Source organism: Puma concolor, chromosome D1 (genome assembly GCF_028749965.1).
Source record: "Puma concolor isolate L17-30 chromosome D1, mPumCon1.1.hap2, whole genome shotgun sequence".
NCBI classification, from domain to species: Eukaryota; Metazoa; Chordata; class Mammalia; order Carnivora; family Felidae; genus Puma; species Puma concolor.
The window spans coordinates 78,700,948-78,724,900 of NC_141676.1; the positions used below are offsets into that span (position 1 = coordinate 78,700,948).

At 40.6% G+C, this 23,953-nt stretch overlaps 1 protein-coding gene and 1 long non-coding RNA gene across 3 annotated transcripts in view; one reads left to right on the forward strand and one right to left on the reverse strand.

Annotated features, from left to right (window-relative positions):
• MAML2 (mastermind like transcriptional coactivator 2) overlaps positions 1-23,953 on the reverse strand; it is a 347,944-nt gene that overhangs the window by 214,584 nt on the left and 109,407 nt on the right. The gene's annotated exons all lie outside the window — the stretch shown is intronic.
• On the forward strand, positions 7,718-11,314 carry LOC147576832 (uncharacterized). The gene is made up of 3 exons (XR_015241193.1): positions 7,718-7,868; positions 8,165-8,232; positions 11,285-11,314. It is a non-coding gene; the product is annotated as an uncharacterized LOC147576832 (long non-coding RNA).

Below are 23,953 nucleotides of genomic sequence, written 5' to 3' on the forward strand. Positions count from 1 at the left end.
TCAGAATACTCAGAGTAGTTGACCCTTGAGCTACACAAATTTGAACTGTGAGTGTCCACTTATATGCAGACTTTTTTTATAAGTACAGAAAAGTACTATAAATGCATTTCTCTCCCTTATGATTTTCTTAATAATATTTTCTTTTCTCCAATTTGTTGTAAAAATATAGTATATAATACATATACAAAGCTGTGTCAATCAACTGTTTATGTTATCAGTCAGTATTTTTTTTTAACATTTACTTATTTTTGAGAAGGAGAGCACGAGCAGGGGAGGGGCAGAGGGAGAGGGGGACAGAGGATCCCAAGTGGGTTCCGTGCTGACAGTAGAGGGCCTGATGCAGGGCTCGAACTCACAAACCATGAGACCATGACCTAAGCCAAAGTCAGATGCTTAACCAACTGAGCCATCCGGGCACCCCATCAGTCAGTATTCTAGTTAACAGTGGGCCATAAGTAGTTAAGCTTGGGAGGGAGTCAAAAATTGTATATGAATTTCAACTGTGTGGAGTGTCAGTGTCCTTAACCCTTGTGCTATTCAAGGGTCAACTGTACTTTAATACAACAGGCCACCAATATATTTCATTCACTCACTTCTACATGACTGTGTGAACTCTCAGGGACCATCCTCATGGCCTTCACAGAATGCTTGGTATATTGTACATACTCCATAGCTGTTTCATCATTAAACATACATATAGGGTCTAATGTCTAGTATATTCCAGGCACTGAATTTGGGATACAAATATAAATAAGACATGGTCACTCCCTTCAATAGGCTCAAGCTCAGTCTAATTCAGTGTTACCAATTTTTATTGACCTACACTCTATGTCCAAGGACCAGGCTGGTGAAGACATGGTAATGAGTAAAAGTCAATGATTCATGTTGCCTGGACTAGAGTCTGTGACACGTGGTATGGCTCACAGGCTGAATTTCCTTGGAAAGCTGGATGACGACTCATAATAGCCCAAATGTCACTGCCCCTGAGAGGCTGTATTCTACTTTTCTAATTTACAGGCTGATGGGGAGAAGTCATCTTGCCATGAGAACCCCAAACAGCCGAACACTGAGGTCTTGATCCCTAGAAGAAAATAAAGCTGCATTTTGTTTTTGATCCTTCACGTGTTTTGTTCACATTTTTCCATGTAAACCCACAGCAGAAGACTTTTACACATTTAAGAAGAAATAAGGTTTTCTTATGCGCTTAAAGAAAAATTGATACCTTTGGCAATTAAGTACCTTCTATGAACTTTATGGTTCTAAATACCTGCTTTCATTTGTGTTTTGATGGAACGAATATTCATTATTGAGCAGGTTAAGCTATAAAGGTTTTTATCACTTAATCTTTTCCTTAATATTTTCAAAATGGTTTGTGAGCATAGCTTATATGTCATTAAAAGCTTATTTCAGGCAAAATGGATAATTGCAGTGACTGATGAGTATTAATATAAGAGAAAAGTAAATAATTTTGCTGAAATTGCCAGAAGGCCAAGAGTTATCAGGTAATGCATATCATAGTGTCCTCTGTAGACAGAGAGTAAAAGAATGTAGATGTTTTCTTCTTCTCTTCTTGTCTGCAAACACCACACGCAAATATAGTCAACTACTATGCAAAGTAAAGACTGCCTTGGCTGTGGATTTGGGGGCAACTCTGCTACTCCATAATACTGTTTATCAACTACTTCAGACGTTTCTGGAAATAATGGAGGTATAAAAAGGAACACTGGAAAAACATATGGTTTTAAAGAGATCCTCTTAAAATCCTAACTTCGGTGAATGAAAGACAAAAATTATATAGACCATGAAGTGTTATGAGGATAAAAAAAAAGGGCAGGCAAAGATATCATCCAACCTCCTGAAAAAACACAGTAAGTCTGAACCATAACATTCTTTCCAGGTAACTTAAGGAAAGATGTTAAATCTGTTTCCCCTTTTGTTTTCATGAAAGAGATTTACTCTGCTCTCAATAAAGGGACTTGTTTTCCTGTAACTGTACCAGTTAGATTTCTCTGTTGTAATCTGGAAATCTATGGCTTTGAGGTGCTCTAAGCATTTCTCTTTTTGCTGTGTAAGGCTGTGCTGCAAAGGACTATTTCAATTATATGCTGGCCCAACTTTTCAGCCCCTTAAAGGTTACTGGGCAAATTCCATCCAAAACTTCAATATAATGTTAAAGTTACTATTTAAAGTCAATGTATGGTGCTGTCTTAAACTCAGGGACTCTTGGTTCTAGTGGTTCTTGGCTTATGCTCACAGCTTCCCAAATTGGTTAGTAAATTGTGGTCACCTTCATGATATTGCTTCATCCTTAAATGAAGCTGACTATAAACAAGATTCAGCCAATAGGTATCGCATATACTAAACTGATCATAGATTGTGCCATCTACCTCACTGCCGGGAGCTGCCCCTTTATATGCAGTCACACAGAGGTGGCCTTTGGTGAGGGCGGGTCCTGGCTTGCCAGGCAATACCGATCTCCTCTGCTGCTCTGCCTGCTGGGTGGTTTGGCTGCTTCAGGATATGCCGCTGTATTTAACAGAAGAGCAGTCCTGAACTCCGCTTTACTATGTGGTGCTTAACTGCTGACCCTTAAAAACTGTCCAGGCCCTATGTGCTTGGTTGTAAATAAATTAATGATGACCGTAAAATACAACAAATTCCACACCAACTGATCCAAGGACTTTGAACCTTACCATTATCGAATAGAGAAGTTACTTTCAGGATTTTCTTATTTTTTTAAAGTTGATGTCCTGGTTGTATAAGCATATATAGTCATCACTAAATAGATGCCTCTCTGTTACAGAGGCAACAAAGAACATTTTTTTTTTAAAGCCCCACTTCCTCCCCAGGAAATGGTGTATGCTCAGAGAGGAAGTTGTCTTCCTGTTTTCTCCATATTAGCACACTTGCAAGGTTTTTTCTGAGCTTCCAAACTCAAAGTCTCCATCTTATGGAACAAGCTCCTCTTAACAACTGGCCACATTTTTACTGAGGTGATTAAAAAAAAAAAAAAAGATTTATTTCCCAAAAATCATAACAAGTATTATTAGCCTAATGTGTTGTCTACTATATTAGACTTCCCTACTCCAATGTGCATCTCATTCGATGTATGCATTCTCTGGTATTATTTTGTCAACAGCTTTTGCAAAATACATCAACTCTTAGTTTCCCAATTATGAAACAAACTTGACAGAGCACCTGCTTTTTATTATGTCAGTGTTTTGGGATACAAACTCAGTGTGCCTGGCACCCAAGAATGAAATATAATTCAAGAACGTTTTGTACATTCTGCTCTAAAATTTTAGCATTTCAGCACTGATGTCTGGGGCTATTAAAAAGAGCCATTTGGAAACAAACAAAAGTCATTTTTCCCCCTTCTCTTGAGTTTTTTCAGTCACTTAAGAAGTTTGTGTTTTGTGTATTTCAATAGTTGATACTTGAAGTAACAAAGTGTAGATAAACCTGAGAATCAAGGCAGGCCTCCGTCAAGATGATATTTTAAATGAAGTTTGAGTTTGGTAACTTTTCCTGTTGTCTTTTTCATTGTTGCCTCTGTATTACCAGTTTGTTGACAAGTAGCGTGTCAATTATCCATTAAGTCAAGGTTGTTTTTCAAAGATGGTCCAGAAGACCATCTAAATTAGAATTATCAAAGTGCTTGTTAAAAATGCAGATTCCTGGGTCTCATCCCAGACCCATCAAATCAGAATCTTTGTGAGTATGGTTGGGAATCTGCATTTTGATAGCTGCCCATTTGATTACTTAGGGGTGTGGCAAAGACAAAAGTGGTCACCTCTCCCAAAGATACTTACTTGTTAATAGTGAGCAACCAAAGACCTGAAGTTCTTTAAAACCTACAGCTTTGTTGTTGTTGTTGTTGTTGTTGTTGTTGTTGTCAGGGTCAAAGTCTTCTGGGACAAGGGAATTTTTTCCCATGTCCCACAAACCTTATAATTAAGGCAGTTCCATCTTTACCTACTATTCATAAATTGAACTCTGGGTGTCAAATGTCAAGAAAAAATTGGCATTCTTTATTGGCAGCCTGTAATATACCATGATGGGCAGATATTCTGAAGATAATTAGCCTGGGAAAAGGCATTATAAAATCTGCAGGCTCTTTTAATTGTAATTATTTTGAGTACATTTATGCTTGAACACTGCCCACAGAACTCACTATCAATTATTTTTTTTTTTCCTTACCCTCCAGCAGGAATCAATTTCCCACATCAAGTAACAGACCTCAAAATCTCACACTATGCTTTAAAAATATATTAGTGGTCATTCCTGGTAATTGTCCAATTTTAAAGAAATAGCTTTTCTTACATTCCTGTCCAAGAAAGAGGTCTAGGTCCATTTTATAGTACATGTTCAAGATTTTGATAGAAAAGCAGACTTCAAAGCAAAGTAAATGCAATTAGACAACCCATGGTTAACTATATCTAAGTAACTGTTAACTGTACCTCACTTGGATGATTCTCAATGAATTTTCTCCGTTCTTCTCAATAATGATAATGATACCTTAGCATTTTAGATGTGTCAAAACACAGTTTATACAAATTGATCAAATGGTTTATCAAATTACCTACTAATTAGTATAACAGCAAGACGATTAAAAGGCACTTATCCATTTAACCAGACGACCAGGGCTATTGTTTGTTTTGCCCTCCTACACGTTGCTCAACCTTTCTAAGACTCATTTTACTCATATTTAAACAAGAGTGATAATAAGAACTGCATCAAAGAGATATCAGGAGGACTAAGTAGTGTGTGTGAAGTACTTAGCACAGCATACAAGAAGCACCCGATAATGTTAGTACAGGCATACCTTGGAGATATTGCAGGTTTGGTTCCTTACCACTGCCATAAAATGAGCATCACAATCAAGCAAGCCAAATGCAATTTTTAGTTTCCCAGTGCGTAAAAAAGTTACCTTTATACTGTACTGTAGTCTACTAAGTGTGCAATAGCACTGTGTCTAAAAAATGTACACACTTTAACTTAAAAATAATTTATTGTTTAAAAATGCTAATCATCACCTGAGCTTTCAGGCAGTTGTAGTCACTGGTCCCAGATCACCATAATATAATAATAATGAAAAAGTTTGAAATCTTGTGAGAATTAACAAAACATGACACAGGGGCATGAAGTTAGCAAATGCTGTTGGAAAAGTGGCACCAACAGACTTGCTCCAAGCAGGGTTGCCACAAACCTTCAATTTGCAAAGACGTGCATTCCAGGTGAAGCACGATCAAACAAGGTAGGCCTGTATAATTGTTATTATTGTTTTCTTATCTCTGGGCATCGCGTTCGACAATTAAATACATACTATGATACTTTTATAACACCAACACATGGATGTATCGATCAACTTCTGATACTGTTTTACACTATAGCAATATGTAAATACAATTGGTTTAATTGAGTTTAGAAATTCTTTTGTCTCTGCCTTTTCTAAAGCATCATATATGCCCTACTTCCTCAAACTGCCCATGATGCTGACTTCATTCTATCTATTGACTGGAATATATCTAGCTTTATAATCATCATCTATCTTTGTAGATAGAAATTTGGAGTCAGATTAGCTTATGTATAATGATTCCTTTTTAAGACAATTTAAGTGAATTAAAGTCAAATAAACTTTAGGGAGGCCTGAAAGTGGCTCAAAGTCATACTGGTCCCCAAATATTTAGGAAATCCTAATTCTAAACTGTTAACATCTTGATGTGATACCAAGACCATTTACAAAGGCTCTTTTTGTTAATTAGTTTGTGGGGTGCTAAGTGAGCTATTTAGTAATGATTATCAATAATTAAATATTTCACTGTGAAAACAGAATAATAAATAATACTCCTCCAGTCTTAATAACAGTCACAAGTGCATTCATTCAACAAATACTAAAGTCCTTCTGTGCATAAAGGATCATCCAATGTGTTGGGGTCTTTAAAACATTGTGATCCAATCTGACGAGCTCCAAGTCTTGTTGGGGAGCGACAGAGAAAAAGATTTGATAATATAAAGTTATCAATAAAGGGCCATGAATGCAGAGAAGAGGGATTAGAAATCTAAAAAGACTTTTTTTTTTTTTTTTTTAATTTTTTCAACGTTTATTTATTTGTGGGACAGAGAGAGACAGAGCATGAACGGGGGAGGGGCAGAGAGAGAGGGAGACACAGAATCGGAAACAGGCTCCAGGCTCTGAGCCATCAGCCCAGAGCCCGACGCGGGGCTCGAACTCACGGACCGCGAGATCGTGACCTGGCTGAAGTCGGACACTTAACCGACTGCGCCACCCAGGCGCCCCTAGACTTTCTTTTTTAAATTTAATTAATTAATTTTATTTAATTAATTAATTAATTTAAATTCAAGTTAGTTGACATACAGTGTAGTATTGCTTCCAGAAGTAGAACCCACTGATTCATCACTTACATATAACACCCAGTGCTCACCCAACAAGTGCCCTCCTTCATGCCCATCACCCATTTAGCTCATCACCGCACCCACTTCCCATCTTGCAACCTCTAGTTTGTTCTGTATTTAGTCCTAACTTTCCAGGACTTAAGGGCAAGTCCTAAGAAAGGGGAAAAGGAGAGGTACAGCAGGGGCTTTGAGATGGAAATCACATAGCTCTTATAGGGCAAACGCACGGGGAAATAGGGCAAGTTAATTATTGTGAATGGAACACAGTGGCCCCCAGGGTACCTCATGGAGAGGATGGAAAGAGGTTGGAGTTCTAATCCAGGAAACTCTATATCTATCTATCTATCTATCTATCTATCTATCTATCTATCTCTTCTGTAGGCAATGAAGATCTAGCAAAATATGTCTAACAGAAGATCAACAAAGATAAATTTTGGTTTTGAAATTATCTTTTGCAGAATACAGAATGCAAATTAGGTAGAACAGAGAGAGTGAGGCCACAGAGGAACTTAGAAGGGTATCATGATGACACAGGAAGAAAAAAGATGAGGGCTGAACTAAGACATCTGCATTAGAGATGAGAAAGGGATCCAGACTCAAGACAAATCCCAAGATAAAACAAAGATGACTTGGGCGCTAGATGGATATGGAGCATGTGCTAGGGGTTGAGAATAACATCCAACAGACAGAGGAAAATAGTGTGTGTGTGTGTGTGTGTGTGTGTGAGAGAGAGACAGACAGACAGACAGACAGATAGAACGGGGGGGGGACTAGCAAGGATGTTCAGAGACGTTCAAGGGGTGCCTGTATATGGCAGCTAAAAGAGAGTGCTGAGGGGAAAGAACATGGATTTAGAAGTCAATATCAGATAGATGTAACCGAGGACACGAGCTCGTATCTGATCACCCATAGGGAGAGCAAGAAGAAGGAAGAGAGAAGACCAAGGGCAGATCCCCAAGGAACACTAACATTTAAGGATTTAGTGGGAGAAGAGAATCCAGCAAAGAAGGAGCAAGCAGAGCAGAATGATCTGGAAGGAGCCAGAAGTGGCGATCTGGAAGGAGCCAGAAGACTTCCCAGGAAGCAGAGCCTGCCGTTGTCTTGAGAGACAAGGCTGCCACCAAGGAGTTAACTCACTGTCGTTCACCGCTCTTTCACAATCTCCAGAAGTGCTAGCAGAATGAGAACGTTCCCATGATAGAGATGGCAGAAGAGGGGAAGAGAGAAGGAACAAGGGGCTTAGATAACTCATAAATGAGTCATCAGCCCATAAACAAGAAAGAGTCAGCAATACGACCATGCCTGCTGAAATAAAGGAGCAAAAAGAGCTCTCAATTTTGAGAAAGTGTCCCTAAGAATTGAGGCAGTGTGGTAATTTAAACAGTAGCTCTGGAACCCCCTGCAAGCACACTGGTATACCTCAGTAAGTCTTTGTTGATGGATGAACTTGGGTAAGTCACTACCAGCGGGGGTGCCTCAGTTTCTTTATGTTATAATTAGAGGGAGCGGTCCCTTTGGTCCTCACAACCATCCTAGGTGGTGGAAACTTATTTGCGCCCATTTGACAGATGAGGTAGCCAAGATACCGAGTATTTAGGAGATTTGTCCAGATAGGTGGTAAGTAGCCAAGCTAAATTTGAAATTTGGGCTTTTCTATCCATCAAACTCACGCTCTGTTTCCCATTGGGACTCTCAGAACTTTCAAAGGACTTAAATATTCTTCATTTTCCCCCCTTTGTATGTGAAGCTATGAAGAAAGCTGCTTAGGAGTTACCATCTCCACAACAGGCAAAGTAACTGAGGATCTGCCTACAAGTAAGTATGTGCCAGAAATGGGGTGTTCTAAAACAAAAGTCTACTAATTCTTCTCCCCTTTGGGGCCTTTTAAAGGTCATTGAATATATTACATTAACAAACTTTAACTTTGAGACCAAAATTAACATCTTGGAAAGAAACTACTGTTACTCTTAAAACTGTATAAAATATCTTTCCTTTCTAGAAATTACAGCACCATGGAAATGAATCATCTGAGATTCTGTCTTAAGAAGTATAGATGGCAGTTTAAGTATAGCTCTCTAAAAAGAAGCAGCTTTTCCTCCATCATCTTACTAGTTAATCTTCCTGGGAACAGGCTGATATTTACTCATCCCAAGAGAGAGTTGAATTGTCTGGACTCCAAAAGATACCAAGGATAAGGTTTTAAGTTCCCCACTATTAGTCATCACATGGAGAAAAGTGACAGAGCTCTTTACAGATGCATTGCTTTTTCTTTGCCCTTAAAATGGCAGTTGAAACAACATTCAATGGATTTAAATTAGGAAATGTCAGTAAAGAATGCTCTCCCTTCCTTAAAAGTGATCGGTTCCCCGGGTAAGATGTGAAATACTTTGCGGTCTCTAGACGACAGGATCAGATAGGCGAACAATGCACTCGAGAGCTTTGCAAAGAAACATTAGACGAAATAGATCAGGTTAAAGTGGACACAAACGCCCAACAGCAAATTCTAATTATTTTCATTCCTAGCCTTGAAACAAAGAGACAATTTAAAAAATATATACATACGTAAAGAGTGTGTATATATACGTGTATACACAGTGAAGGTATTTCTCCTTCATTTGATTTACTATTGATGCTCAGAATTTCTCTGTAGCATAGTACATAAGCAGACTAATAGCTGAATAATAAAAAATGAATCCTTTTTAAGGCGCATTTCCTGCCTAGGTCTTTTAAGGCCATGCCCAAGTTATTCTGGTAAACTGATGTTGTGGATGAAACACAGGTTTCCGAGTCCAGAAATTATGGGTTTTAATTCCAGCACCCCCATTTCTAGGTGTCTAGATCCTAGACAAGCTACCGAACTTTTCTGAGCTTCAGTTTTGAAAAAGTCTGTGAAAAGGAGAAAAGAGCACTAACTTTTTGGGTTCTTAGGAGGATTAAATGTGATAAGGGATGTTACACCCTCTGGAAACATTAGCTCTCATTTTCCTCTATGGGTTCCTATTCTTTCTGTGAAAGCATACACCAAAATAGGACGCAGTTGTGAATGTTGGTAAGCCATGAACTCAGTTCCAAGGCAGAAGGTTTAAATAACCAAGAAAACTCCAGGAATTGTTGATGCAGCTATCTTCCAGATGAGAAATGCTCACAGTCATGGGGAACACACTGTACACTTGCTTCTAGATCCTTGGCCGAAATTTCTGTCTTGAATAGCAGTGGTTGGCTACCCACGCTACCCTCTAAAGGCGGCTATATTTTAGTAGCTGTCAAATAGCTGATGCATGCTAAAAACTACAGAAAGTTGCCTTTTCCTCCTTAAATTCTTTTTTTTTTTTAATTTTTAAATGTTTATTTATGTTTGAGAGAGAGACACACACAGAGACAGAGCTCAAGCAGGGGAGGGGCAGAGAGGGAGGGAGACATAGAATCCAAAGTAGGCTCCAGGCTTCGAGCTGTCAGCACAGAGCCCAACGCAGGGCTCAAACTCACGAATGGTGAGATCATGACCTGAGCCAAAATCAGACGCTTAATTGACCGAGCCACCCAGGCATCCCAGCTCTTTAAGTTAATTGCATCCCTGTGCACAGAAATGACCCAAATAAATATGCTTTAACCTTTCAGGATAACTGAGATTTTGAACTCAGGTCCAGTTTAGAAGTAGAGGCTGAAGATTTTCAAAAAATTGTGTGCCTTTTGAAGTCAGGTACGGGTTTCCTTCTCTAGAGAATCTTGGATAATCGAGCTTGGGTCTCGCTGTTCCCCCATTGCCTTTGCTTCACCAATCAGAAAGACCTAGCCTATAAGAGACATGCCTCCATGTGCCTCTTTTCTCTCCTAGGAACTAAGAAAAGCTGCCCCAGGACCTGCTGCTTGTAGCTCATGAAATCATGAGTCATTTGTGTAGCAAAATGATTCGCCACGTATGTCTGTACAAAGTTGAAAAGGGGATGGGCTGAGGATGGGGCAATTCAAGTGCAGAAATAAATGCTCTAGGAGGGGCACAGGCTCCTTAAGATGCTGGAACAGGATACCGGGTTCACAGTTCTTGGGTCCTCAGCATTTCCATCCTCCTAAGCAACACGTCTTCCTGAAGCCTTATAGCCTCATGATAGCAGCATATGACACAGAACATTTCGGGTCACAGAGTGCTCTCTCTTCCACTTCCTGTTGTTTTTACTTGTGTGCTTTGTTTCTTGTTTTCAAAGGTATTTACTACCACCTCTATTAGCTGCTCCTAAATGAGCCACTGGTCAGTGATTCCTCTGGTGAATACACATTGTTATTCTGTCTTCGGGGATGAGGAAATCTGAGGGAGGAAATGGTCAGTGGCCTTTTCGGAGTGGTGCAGAAAGGTGGAAGCAGACTGTCTCAGTGAGCAGTTCACTGACTGGCCCACTGAACCTTGCTGCCACCTGGACATGCCCGGCTCCCCACCCCCCACACTTCCGCCTCCACACCTGCTGCAGAACATGGCCCAGCTGCACCATCAGCTCTGGGCTGCCTCGGCTCCTGCCTGCTGCTCCCTCCACTCAGCCCATTGCTTTTCACCCTTGAACCTTCTATCCTCCATAATCAAATGGCACTTCCAAATCCAGAAACTGAAAAGCCATGGGTTTCAGAACACACGAAGGCAATGAGGATGCTTTCTAGCTTTGAGCTTTAGGACAAAAGGGACTCGGGGAAATATTTCATAAAATTATAAAAGAAGAACAGGAAAGTTCAAGGCTAACACAAGTACTGCATATAGTGAGGCAGAGTTACATATTCAATTTGCTAAAAAAAAAAAAAAAATATTTAGCATCATCTTTGCAGATCCGTATGTATCCAGTCCCCAAGAACACCACAGACAATGTCTGTGAATTCCTTTTAGGCATGCCTCCTAGGGCAGAGGAAGAAGGTGTAAAACTAGGTACTGGAAGAAGAGCCCGCTGTTGCCTAGAATGAAGAATGGGAAGAATTTAACCTACTTTTCAACATGAAGCCTTCACTCATTCTTGGCCTTCTCTTTGTCGTCTGTCTCGACTTCTCTGTCCTAAGGTCTATGTCCCCAGTGGACCTACTAGGAAGAGGGGGCCACTGCCTTATTCCATCTAAATGCCTCTGTCAAAGCCCACTGCAAATTTTACCTTCTCCACGAAACCTTCCTGACGAATTTGACTCTTGCTGCTCTCAACTATTAGGGTGTTTATTGCTGGTGCATTAAGTTCAGAGCTTTGTAATTTAGATGCCGTGCGTGGCTATGTCTCTGGCACTGTATTTGTCTCAACTCTTCTCCCACCCCCACAGTGTCCAGGCCAACGGCACATTCCAGTTACCCATTTGCTGAACAAATGTTTATTGATCATCCATGTGTGCCTTGTATCATATTCCATTATGAGAATAAAAAGCGGAAAAAGACACAGTTCTTGGTCTCAATGAGATAGGAAAGCAGAGAAACAACTCACCGGAATCCAGTGTTCTGTGCTTTCTCCTGCAGAGTATGAATACAAGGCTAAAGGCTAAAGCGACACAGTGGAGGGGCACTCAAGTCTAGGTGATCCTGGGGAGCAGAGGTCAGAAGGTGATTTTTGAATTAAGTTTTGAAGAATAAGCCGACGTTCAGCAGGGAGACAAAAGGGCAGAGGAGAATCCCAGCAGGGACGGGAAGATATGCAAATGTGAACAGGCATACAGGGGGCCATGTAGTGAAGTGTGCAGGGAATTGCAGGTATGCCTGGAGACCAGGGAATGTGAGAGCAAGCTGGTGGGGGTGTGGAATGAAGAGCCCGACTAGTACCCTGTTTAAACAGATGCATGAATGCACCCAACATAGTCACTTTACTCATTGCTTATTACGTTATATTGCTCTTCCTCTTAAAATATGAGAATTCACTTAGCTATTTTACAATTTGTCAGTCCGTACCTCTATGTCATTGAAATACTTCCCTTGGTCCCAGGAAAGCCAGTGAAGGGGAGTGAGAATGCTCATTCTCTGCACATACTACAGTATTCTACAAACACAAGTGCACTGTCCACCTAAAGACTAAGCCATCGTACGTCATGACGATGTTATGCCAGGGTGCTGACGGTACAGGTCACACAGCGCTAAGTGCTGCCCTGCACTGTTCCCACTCAGGGCACAGTTAGTAGTTAGGCTCTGTGAGATGCCATATTTAAAGCTGATGCTTTGATCCAAAGAACACCATCCACTGACAACGTATTCCAGCATCTCCCCTCACTGGGATATCTGGGCTTCTGCTTCCATGGTTCCCTTCCAATTTTACAGACCCAACCTTTACGTCCTCTCTTCTTGAAGGTAAGAATATGACAGGTCAGAGACGATAGCAGGAGTGGACGAGGGTGAATAATGGCTGGCAACTTTCCAGGTGATTACAGCGCTGAGAACATGTCACCCTAATGGAGTGCTATATCTTTTGATAACCTCTGCCTGCTTCAGATACGTTACAAACATGAGACTTAACTATGTAGCCGCTGCATTAATTTATGCATCGATTTCTTGACTGCTCATTCTTAGAGGTATTAACCCAGTGTAATTCAGTACTTCCTTGGTAAGCCTTCCATAGGAAGATTAAAACAATTTTAGCGATTATAAACTATCTAGGTTTAGCAGATGCTGGTACTCTATGGGATTGTGACCTGAAAGGATTTATGTCTAAATGTGATTTAAAGTCTCTCCCTCTCCAAGACTTCATTTTACCTTTCATGCTTTCCAGTCTCTCAAAGTGCATTATTTCTCTTTAGAATAGTTTATCTTACTTAATAATTACACGCGAGATAGATGTTAAATAGGTAAATATATTTGCTTTCTGCATTTGGTGTGTTTGTATTAATTTTGGATTGTTTTGGAAATTGCACTAGAAAAAAACATGTTTCAGTCTGCCTTCTGCATTTTTCCACAGCAGTGTCAGTGACAGAAGGCAGCTGCAGCATTGACTTTAACTTGGTTTAAAGACTGATATTTGACTCCAACTTTAAAAACGATCGTCGTTCTTAAAATTTAATCTGAAGGCATATGCCTCCTCAGCGAACCCCACTTAATTGTCATCTTTAATGGGGGCATTACTCGGAAATCCACTTTTCAGCATGTCCTTTTTTATCCTCAGGGTACATGTCCTGAAATGTATTTTTCTCTTGATGCAGAGTAAACGAGTTACTTGGGTCAACCCTGACCATTATTTTAAGGGCAGGATTTCTTGAATGAATATGCCAGGTATAAAAACAGATTTTAGGGGCGCCTGGGTGGCGCAGTCGGTTAAGCGTCCGACTTCAGCCAGGTCACCATCTCGCGGTCCGTGAGTTCGAGCCCCGCGTCGGGCTCTGGGCTGATGGCTCAGAGCCTGGAGCCTGTTTCTGATTCTGTGTCTCCCTCTCTCTCTGCCCCTCCCCCGTTCATGCTCTGTCTCTCTCTGTCCCAAAAATAAATAAACGTTGAAAAAAAAAATTAAAAAAAAAATAAATAAATGTTTAAAAAAACAGATTTTATATCAGTTCCACAAGATTATCTTGTGATGCAACTCTTTTTCTGCTCCATTGGTTTCATGTTAATAGGGAACACATCTCATGGGGGTGTGTAGCCCTATGATGCTTGTTCTTTTTTCTTTTCTTTCCTGTTTTTTTTAAAGCTGATTTGATGTTTTCAGTCAGAGTAGTATCTTCATATGCCAAACAAATTCAGATCTCAGAATTTTTCCCCCAGTTTCTATCGGAATACGGTTTTCAGAAAAATATAGAGGCCTGATGAAATTTGAATTTTGATAAACAACAAACACCTTTTTTTAGTATAAGTGTATCCCCTTCAAACCTTGGGACATACTTGTACTAAAAGATTACTTGTTGTTTATCTGAAATTCAAATTTAACTGGGCCTCCTGTATTTGTATTTGCTAAATCTGGCAATTCCGTATCTGGGGGCAGTTGAATTATGATCAGCATTACATTATCTCCAGATTGCAGGTCTGCAAAATCCCCAAGGGACCATTCTTTTCATGGGTATGTGCAAAAGTGGAGATTGTTCCACAGGCCATTCCCAGAGGCTCCATGGAGCCATCTGGTTTGGGGTCTCATGGATCTAGACACTGGAGATTAACCAGTCCCTCCTTTAAAGAACATTTAAAAGCTTTAAAGCAACAAAAATAATGCCCTTCACATAGTGGGCACTCAATGTATTTACTTCTGTTGATATCTTTAGTGTTCATTAGCGCCAGGCAAGATGAGGAAGATGATAAAATAGGACCTCTTAGAAACAGCTCCTAAGTAACCCTCAGTTCTCAATCCAAGCACTGCCGGTTCTTGGGACACCAGACGTAAATTCTACCTTGTTTGAGAGGACTTCTCACACAACCTCAGACATGAGTCCTCCACCACCCACCTCTCTAGCATTTATCATTTATTCCACTCATTTGGCGTTTCACATGTCCTGCTTAACATTTTAACCAAACTTTCATTTACAAATCCCCCGAGGAAAAAAATGTAGATAGCAGTAGCAAAGCGCTGTGATTTACAGCATGAGTCCCGGAGTCTCCGTGCTGGTCTCAAATGCTGTTCTGCCCCTTCTCGGCTTTGGAACGTCTCACAGACACATCTGCTAAGCCTCAGTTAATTATTTTTATCCCTCAAGAAAACGGGGTTAATAATACCTCCTAGTATTGTTGTATTGAATGAGATAATGGGTAACTCTTGGCAAACACTGAATGGTGGTGGGTAATTACCATCACCATCATCATCATCATCATCAGCCTCATCACATTATCTTTCTTGAATCCACACTCCCTCCAGTATCTCTTATCAGGCCTTATGCGAACTGACTGAAGAATCACGCTGGAGAGCTGGTAAGAGACTCCAAATTCCCAGCTGCACTTGTGCTGAAAAGCACTGTCTGGAGACAGATGAGCGAGTCTCACTCGTTCTGCAAGGTAGCGATTTCACTTGCTTAATTCTCGATTTCTCTGTACTCCTTGAAACCTACACATTTAAACCACGGCCTTGTGTTCTGCTTGGGATTATGTGAGAAGCAGGAAAACTTTAACTGCCTTACAGATTTGTTTCCTTAGTGGCACCAGCCCGGGGAGCCCTCCTGGGACTCGTGTCACCACACACTTCCTGCCTTACCCTTTATTATTTGCTGCCTCTTGATTTTTCTCTCAGTCATCAGTGAGGAAGTTGCATAACTTAAAAGCTAAGTGGGAGCTGCTTTCCTGTAATCTGTAGTCATACATATTCTTTTTCCTTAGGGTAACTTTTAAAAGAAACGTCATGCAAAGTGCTCTTCTGAATGAAAACTGACTTTTTTTGGCATCTGGAGCATGTGCTAGATTGGGTTTTCAACATCTTATGTCCACGTACAGTATAATCAATAGAGTCACTTGGAGAAACAGTATGGTTTTCTTAATATCGGGACATGTTAAAAAAAACAAAAACAAAAACAAAATATACGTTTCCATGACTTCCTCTGAGTTCTCTACTGGCTTTTTCCAAAGATCAAATTCGTAATCCTTAGCATAAAAAATAAAGAAATGAAAGAAAAAAGCATTTTGGGTCATGCGTTCATCATTGGCATAACACTTTCAAAACTATAATCTCACGGAAGGTTCTGGCAGAAACCCACTCATCTCTGTATCAGGACCCAGCACCTTTTTTGTCACAGGTACCCAACAATATCTGTTGAGCCAACTAATGAACAAGTATTTACTGAGCAGTTAGGAGATGCATTGCCCACTTGTAGTATAGTGTTAGTATCACTGTGATCATTAGTAAATAATGATATCAAGCCAGTGGCATAAGCTGTGGGGGTCTGGGTGAGAGAGTTTACAGTGTCTGATCGTTTAGAATTCACAGCAATCGGCCTTGCCATTCCCATTGTTAGCCCCAGAGAACAACGCGTTCCCACGTTCCCACCTATCTTGTTTTTATTGATTAACCACTTTAAATTCATTCTGAACCCATCAAGGCTCAGAAACGGCCCTGGGCCATTCCTTCTCTGGTGTCCAAGGCGGCCCCATGAGCCCGAGCCCGATCCTGCAGGCTTCGGCCTGGCCCATCTGTTCTGGAGCCCCTGTCATCTTGGGAACAGTGCAACACTGTGGAGGCCAGGCTGTACCCAAGGTTAGAGACCCCGCCTTTAAAATTGCTAGTCTGGGAAAAGCGGGAAATACTGTTTCAATTAGAAGGATAAAACATGGACAGCCATGAACCACTTAAGAAGTTGCATACTACTTGTCTTTAACCACAAAACCAAAATCACCATTTAGCTCTGCTTCTGCACAGCATAGGGAAGATCTGAGTGGCAGCGCAGTTGAGCTATTTCTTTTCCTATTTATTTATTTATTTATTTATTTATTTATTTAATTTATACTGTTCTCTGGCCCTGATTCTGCTATTGAAGACTTCCAAAGTCTCAGGGTACTTCAGTGTTAATAGAAAACAAGGAACCATGGCCACATTTGCAGATGGGAATATGGAAGAACCAGGTCTGTATACATAGGAGCCTGTCGCTCGGACAGCAGGAATGAGTGAGGTTTCCAGAACTGCTTTTCAGGTGTTTCCATTCTTGACTGGTTTTCATTCCCTCTTTCCAATGTGTCATTCCCTTGTGTTTCACCTCATTTCCTCCCAGTTTCCGTCTCTACTTGGTCCCATATTCGTTTGGATCCTCGTAATCTCCCTTTTTCTCCTGGTACAATCTGGTGACTTTATTGAAACCAGACTGTTTCATAATGAGAAATGTTTACAGGTAAAGTCTTCCTGCTGGCAGCCTCCCCCTGCAGTACCCACCCCCTGACCTGTAGTCTCACTGCTGTAAACTGAAGAGTGCGGAGTCACGTGTGAACGATGCTCAAGGAACCACGCCAGCCATGGTGCCTTAGTCTTACACCCAAGAGAAACACCAACACGACTGTCACACACATTTGGAATTGAGCGCTCAGTGCTGCACAGCGTCACGAGTCATTCCAAGCCTCTGCTCTTGTGAGCATCTCTGTTCAGGCCCCAGTGGGGATGTGTCTGCATACCTCCTGCTCCGTGTCAAAATATATTCAAGCTGTGCACATCTGAATAAAGTTCCATTTCACTTTTAATCCTTTAAAATCTAAAGTTTAGATCACTATGGTCAACAGAAAACAAGTTACATGAAAATCTTTGTTGTGACAGCAAGACTAGGGATTTGGAGAAATGAAGGCAAATAAATAAATTTTATAGATTAATCAATCATTTACTGGTTGTGTATAACCTAATTTTATTGTTCATGGAAACATCACCAACTCCCCAACAGAATATCCAGACATGCACAATAGTAAGTCAATTCAGTCATCAGATATTTTGTTGACTTTCAGTCATAAAAAAACCATAGTTTTCCATACATTTTTCCATTTTGTAATTATGCACATATATTTGTCAAGGTAGGAAGATAGGGAATATTTAACTGTTTGTTAGCCTGATTTATAATTTTTAAATATTTAGACATATGGTACATTGGTTTCCATCTGTCTTGCTCTGAGCCCTGCAAATGTTTAGGGACGGGTCTGCTCAGGTATTTTCCTTTTGTTGTAGCTTACAAAGCTTACAAGACAGCTTACTGTCCTTTTGAACTATTTCCTTTTGGTGATTGGTTTAGGTACAACAAAACTGGATCCCCCCTGCCCTCCTGCCCACCCCAGCAATTTATTGTATGTTTTCAATAAGTAGTTTGGTTCACAGGTAGGGATAAAAAGGTAAGCGCCAAGAATACCGAGTTCTTTGGGTCTCATAATTAGTTTCCCAAACCATTTCTTGACAACCCATGTGTACTCTTCAACACATTCCCAACATTTTATTCATAATATATTAAGGGAAGAATTACACATGTGTGTTAAGAACATGGAGTTTTGGAGTCAGACAACCCTAGATTTGAATTTTAACTCCACAGCTCACTAGCAGGTGATTTATTTCAACAATTCGATCCTTAGTTTCTTGATCAGTGAAAGGTGATGAAAATACCTACACCCATAAGGTTGCACCGAGGACTAGAGATAACATGTAAAATGCTCACCACACAGTAAGCATAAATAGTTACTATTACTGCAATGTCCACATTTTAATTCTCGAAGTATCAGTCTGCTCATTCATTCAATAATCCTCCTGTTCAAAACCCTTTGGCAGCTCTCCGCTGCCCAGAGTGTACCTTCTCATCGCTTGCACCTTCTTGACTCCAGCCTACCAGTCTTAAATTCCCACATTCCTCTCGGCTGTGGCCATCCCGGGAGACCTCCATGTTCCTTCCTCTATGTCCTTACGACCACAGTCCCATCTGTTTGGATGGCCTCTCATCATTTTAGGCCCAGTTCAAAGGGCACTTCTTGTAAGAAGCCTTCTCATTTACCAGTGTCAATTAACTTTCTTCTCCTTGCAGTCCCAGAGCCCAGGCTCTGTGGCTGTATTAGAAAACCCATTACCATGAGCTTGATATTGTATCAAATTTGCAGTCTGTGTCCATCATGTCTGCTCTACGGTCAGTTTCTTTGAGATAGATTGTCTCTTTTTCATACACTCCCTTCCCACAGGCATGTAACATAGTACTTGGTACAAAATAGATGTTCTTAATTTGTTTAAATTTGAATTTGTTGAGATCTACTTCAGTGGTGTCAGAGGTATTGAAGGCATTATTTTGATTCTTCAAGTACTGGTGATTCTTGTTCTCATGACTACGAGATTTTGTAAAAAAATGGCATGACTTACACTTTGTAAAACAATTTGCTAATTTCCAGGAAAAGCACTTTGTCTAAAAGCACTTCTTATTGACAAATGGAACATTGTGATATATTGTGCCACTTAAGAAAAGCATGCAATTCATGCTAATATGTTGGAGAGATTTCAATATTTAGATATTTCAAATGTCCACTACTTCTCTGATACTCCTCCCTTCCAAGGTAGGGCCTAATTAACCTCCTTTTGAATGGCTTGACTTAATGAATCACTTGTACCTTAAGGAATCAAATAAAGCAGATGTGATAGCATGCAAGTTAGGAAACCATATCACAAAAGGGGTCTCCCTTGGATCATTCGCTCTGGGGGAAGCCAACTGCCGTGTCATGAGGATAGCCAGGCTGTTCTGCAGAGAGACCCATGTGGTGGGGTCTCCTGCCTCTTGTCATGAGCGAGCTTAGAAGCAGATCCTCCAGCCCTACTCAAGTTTTCAGGTGACTGCAGCCCCAGCAGAGACCCCTGACTGCCACCTTATGGGAAATCCCGAGCCAGAACTATCCAGCTAAGCTGTTCCCAGATTCCTAACTCTCAGAAAACATGAGATAAAAAATGTCACTTATTTCGGGCTGCTAAATTTGGAGGCAATTTATTTTTCAGAATAGGTAACTGATACAAATACTGTAGAAGTACTATGAGCATTCTCATTGGAAATAGTCATGGTTTTAAATCTGTGATCATTAATTTCTAAAAGTAGCAAGAGGATTAGAGGCGGTTACCAAAAGTCATGATCTGGAACTCACCTCTGGCTAACAGCAGTGGACATGACTGTCATTCATTTTGTCAATTGGTCATTTCATAAGTACTCATTAAAATGTCTGCTATCAGACAATCACTGTTTTAAGCCTTGGAAATGCAAAAATAAATACGATAGCGAGCATGTTTTTATTTATTTCTTTAAGTTTATTTATTTATTTTGTGACAGAAAGGGGGGAGGGGCCAGGAGAGAGGGAGAGAGAGAATCCTAGGATGGCTCCGTGCTGTCAGCACAAAGCCCGATGCAGGGCTCGACCTCACGAACTGTGAGGTCATGACCTGAGCTGAAATCAGGAGTCAGACACTTAACTGACTAAGCCACCCAGGCCCCCCAGGAGCATATTTTTAAAGGTGTAGTATTCCTGTGTTCTCCACAATCTTATCTACCACAGATAATAAAAAGATTGGTGTCAGTCTGTGGAGCCCTACATAATTGTGTGCAAAGTTATTTAAGAATTATTTCATGTATTCATTTATTTATTTTTAAGTAAACTCTATGTGGGGCTTAAACCCATGACCCCCAAATCAAGAGTTGCATGTTCTACTGACCGGGTCAGCCAGGCGCCCCCTAAGAATTATTTTGTGTGATGAAAAAAGAATACGGGAAGAATTGGGGAAAAGTCTCTGGGCCAGTTACAATCTTAGCAGGTAGAGTTCCAAATAATGCCAGGCCTGACAAACAGCTTCAGGCTTTTAAGCCAAAGACAGTCGTCTCAGGGGGTGTGACAAATGGAATTTTGTGAAATGGTGTGTCTGCCTATGGTCTATCACACATAGGAGCAATCACTGTCAATAATGCTATCCTTGGGGATGAAGGACAGTGACATCAATGGCAAGAAAAATATTCCATTAGTAAAACATCCCCTAATTAATACTAATCTGTTCCCTGGAAAAGCTGCTTTAGAGGAAAGATTTTTTTTCCCTCACATGCTAAACTGCCGAGCATTAATTTGGAAAATTTTCCATTTAGTTTCAAGTAATATTAAAAAGCTTCACTTAGCAAAAATTAAAAGTGAATCTATCTCTCAGCTCAGATAAAATAGAAAGATAAGATGTTTTTTACAGGCAATGTCAATTCCTAATTGAGCATGTCAATTAAAAACAACTAAATTCTATCATTGTCTGGATTGACCTATCTACTCTTTTGCTTTTATATGACAATGTATTTATTAAATATCTAATTGCATGTAATCTTAGAAACTATAATGTAACAAGTAGCGACAAAAAATGTGGCTCTTGTTTCTCTACAACGTCAAAGCCAAGTCCAAAAAAAATTAGCAGAAGACAAACAAATTAAAAATGTATAAAGAACTGGGGCACCTGGGTGGCTTAGTCGGTTGAACCGCCAACTTTGGGTCAGGTCAAGATCTCGCGGTTCACGAGTTCAAGCCCCGCATTGGGCCCTGTGCTGACAGCTCAGAGCCTGGAGCTTGCTTAGGATTCTGTGTCTCTCTCTCTCTGCCCCTCTCCTGCCCACTCTCTCTCTCTCTCTCTCTCAAAAACAAAAAAAAAAATCATAAACATTAAAAAATTTTAAAAAATGTATAAAAGAACAGTGAGAATGTCTTCATATCAATTCATCTGGGAAACAGTAAGAAATTTTAGGTTCAGTTGAGCAATAGGAAGCAAAATAAATGTGACAAACCAGCAGTTTACATTATCTGTCAATAAGCATTCGCAGAATCAGTAATATGTCAACTGTCACCAGCCTCAGGGCTCTGGTGCCTGCTAGCTTCCTGCTCCCCAGCCTGTGTTCCTCTCCAGCTAGTCATCCGCCTTTAGTTCTTCAGATCTGAAAGGGTAAGTCTTTCTCAGCAAAGTTCTCCTTGACTCCCCAAAACAATATCCCATTTTCTTAGTATGCACACCTTTCCTTAATATTACGTATCCCAGTTCATGGTTCCCTTACAAAGTGGGATATGCTCACCCCAATGCCTAACTGTTCCCTTGTCCCTACCATCTTTCCGTCATGTTCCTTGTGACTGTGAGCAGTTAGAGATGTATGTGATTATTTCGTGACCATTATGTCTCAGCCACAGCTAGATCCTAAGTTGCATGCCAAGACTCCAGAGCAGGAGGTCTCCTTTCTTATCCTCCTCAATTAGCCCAGTGCCTGGCACGCTGTTGTTACGCAACACCTGGGCGAATATGTGAACAAATGAAGAAGTGAGCAGAACGGTGTGTGTTCAGGGCCGGAACTCTGAAGTTAAAGCCATTTGAAGTTAAACAAAGGCCATTCTCTCACTATCCAGTTATGTGACCTTTGGCACGATGTTGTCCTCTCCTTGTGGGTAAAACGGAGAGGAGAATAGTGTCCTCACGTGGGTGTCGTGAGTTTACATGAGAACATGCCCACCACGTGTGTCGCTTGATAACCTGGTGTTGAGCAAGCGCTTCTTGTTGCTGTTGCCGCTGGTTCTGCCTCCCCTGAATGAAATCATCATAAACTCACTTGTCCGGGCTCCCTTCTTGCGGAGGAAGGCAGAGGAGAAAGGACTCAATGAGAGCATCTCTGCGAGGCTTCTGGACAGCCTCGTCTCAGTCACCTCTGGCTTCCTGTCACTTTTTGCTGCCTGGCTCACTCCTCGTGGCATAAGCTAATTTCATCCACCCCTCCCAGCCACTGCCAGGTTTCGTTGTCAGTTCCCTGCAACTCTTTGTGGATACAGCTCTCTAGTTTATTTGACTTTCATCCTTCATGACAGCACCCGGTTGCTAGGACTTGGCACCATTTCTCTGAAGGGAAATGAATTCCCGTTCAAAATGATTTCACTTTCCTAACTTCCAAACGCTGTCCCCCAGAACAACCGTGTTCCCCCTGACTTTCCTCTCAGGATGACTTCATGCCCCAACGACAACAGTGTGTGACAAGAAAAGGGATGGCCGCCGTCCCCCTCTCCCTTGGGACATTTTAGCTTTGGGGACAAGTGGTTTTAGTCGCTGACGCTGAGGAAGGCCTCCTGCAAAAAGAGAGCTGCATGCTCAGTCAGCCGGACCAGACCAGACCAGACAAGCCTGACTTGCCTGAAGGTCCTGGCTCCTGGACCCTCACTGTATTTATAAGTCTTAACAGTGTAACTGTGAATTCCATTCTGGTGATGTTGCTTCTGGCTGGCAGATGGCCATGGTTTCCAGTCGTTCACAAGCAATTCTGAGGCCTGCTGATATGGGCATCGAAAGCGCTAGGCTCTCTTTTCTGTAACCGTGTGCATGTATTTTCTTGTAAGGTTGCCTTTGACGTCTCTTAAATGTACTAAATATTTTCTGAAGATACAGCTACTTCCACTTAGGAAAAAAAAAAGTATTTTTTATTCTCTTACTTCCAAAGATTGCTTTACGGGACAATCTATAAAAATAAAGAGCTTTTACTGAGTTCAGGGTTTAAACAAAGAGAGAGAAAAGCAGTTTCTAAGCAGAAAAATGCAACAAAGACTTTACTTCTTACCAAATAACTTAAGAATGTCTGAACGAAAACATCCCAAACCTGCTAGTGCCAGAATTTCTCAGATAAGTCAAGAGAGAAGAAAAACACAAACCCAACCCCAAACCACCAAGAAATCTATGAAGGGCAAAAAGAAAACAACACTATATCAAAAAATGCGGTTAAATGCTTAAAGAAATATATTGTAAGGGTATTCTAGAAAAAGCAATTATATATCTGAGTGCTTTCTAATTCATTTTCTTTTGCAAACAGTTGGGAAGATCCTACGGAGCCCATCTCCTTCTCTAGCAGGCCAACAGCAGTTAGCAAGTTTTCAGAATTGTTTTCCTCAATAGAATAACACGAAAATTGAAATAGCTTTTAAAAACAATTTTAATGAAATATCGTCTGTTTAATGAAAAATGTTCTACAATATGACTGTCCTCTGGTTCCATTTTTAGAAAGAAAACCTTGTGCTACTTTAAAAATGGGTATGATGACAACATTCGTGCAAAAATTTCTGGTTTACACAAATACATCAAAGTGCATTAAAATACCTTTCAGAGGTTTATATATTTTGCTCTTTCAAATATGTATATGTATGTCTATACATATTTGTCCATCTTGATTC